This window comes from Lupinus angustifolius, chromosome LG14 (genome assembly GCF_001865875.1).
Source record: "Lupinus angustifolius cultivar Tanjil chromosome LG14, LupAngTanjil_v1.0, whole genome shotgun sequence".
NCBI classification, from domain to species: Eukaryota; Viridiplantae; Streptophyta; class Magnoliopsida; order Fabales; family Fabaceae; genus Lupinus; species Lupinus angustifolius.
In genome coordinates this window covers 5,088,917-5,090,427 of record NC_032022.1, presented here as the reverse complement: position 1 = coordinate 5,090,427, position 1,511 = coordinate 5,088,917, and positions in this window count along the sequence as shown.

Sequence of the window (1,511 nt, the reverse complement as noted above, 5' to 3'; positions counted from 1 at the left end):
GACCAGCACTCGGCTCGCAGTTGCTACCAGATGAGCCTCCGCCCCCACTTCAACAAACAACACGTCCCCCCTCCAAAAGATCTCGGGGTGTGCACATGGTAGAATTGGACGTCCGGGCGGACGAAGGAGACTTTCGACCACAACCAGAAGGGGAAAAAACATCTATATAGTTGGGCCAATCCCCAGGACAGGTAGTGTACCTTGGCAGTTCCCTTCCGCCAAGCCAAAGGTTGCGGCTGGAGACATCTTTGAAGGCAAACCAGGACCTCTTCGCCTGGTCAGCGGCAGATATGCCCGGTATAGACCCTTCATTAGCCTGCCATCGACTGACAACAAAACAAGGTGCTAAACCAGTGGCTCAAAGAAGGCGAAAAATGGGGGCGGACAGGACCAAGGAAGTCGCTTTGAGAGTGGCCGAGTTTCTAGAGGCGGGTTTCATCCGCGAAATCACCTACACCACGTGGTTGGCAAATGTTGTGTTGGTGAAGAAACCATCAGGGAAGTGGCGGATGTGCGTAGACTACACGGATTTCAATAAGGTATGCCCTAAAGACACTTATCCTCTTCCAAAAATTGACCATTTGGTGGATAATTCTTCAGGCTATCAGTACCTGTCCTTTATGGACGCATATTCCGGTTACAATCAGATTCTGAGGTACCCTCTCAACCAAGAAAAAACAGCATTCATCACTGATCAGGTCGCCTACTGCTACACTTGAAAAACGTTGGGGCGACTTATCAAAGGATGATGAGCAAGGTGTTTGCCGGCCAAACTAGAGAGCACATGGAAGTTTACATGGATGATATGATCGCCAAAAGCCTCCCTGGCGAAGATCATGTATCCGTTTTGGAAAGCATTTTTCAGCAACTCCGCAAGTACAACATGCGGCTAAACCCCGAAAAATGCACTTTCGGAGTGGATGTGGGCAAATTCCTCGGTTTTCTTCTGACTAGCCGAGGGATTAAGGCAAATCCGTCCAAATGCCAGGCAATCATCGACATGAGAAGTCCCCGCACGGTCAAGGAGGTCCCACAATTAAATGGGCGACTAGCTGCGCTGTCCAGGTTTCTCCCATCCGCTGCCACGCATTCACTCCCCTTGTTTCAGTTATTGAAGAAGAGCAAGAAGTTTGAATGGTCTGAGAGTTTCAAAGCGGCGTTCAACACTTTCAAACAATATTTGGCCGCCCCACCTATTCTCTCCAAACCATTACCTGACGAACTTCTGTATGTATATCTGGTCGTATCTCACGGAGTAGTAGCGGTCGTGCTGATACGAAAAATGGCAGAAGGTCAAAACCTAGTTTATTTCACAAGCAAGGCCCGGAATTGAGGTATTAGAAGCTGGAGAAAGTGGCGTATGCATTGTTGGTCGCCACACGAAGGTTGCGCCAGTACTTCCAATCTCACACAACAATTGTCAGAACCAACCAGCCAATCAGGCAAATTTTGCTTAAGCCGGAGTTGGCTAGGCGGATGATCACATGGTCAATAGAGCTCTCTCAATTTGA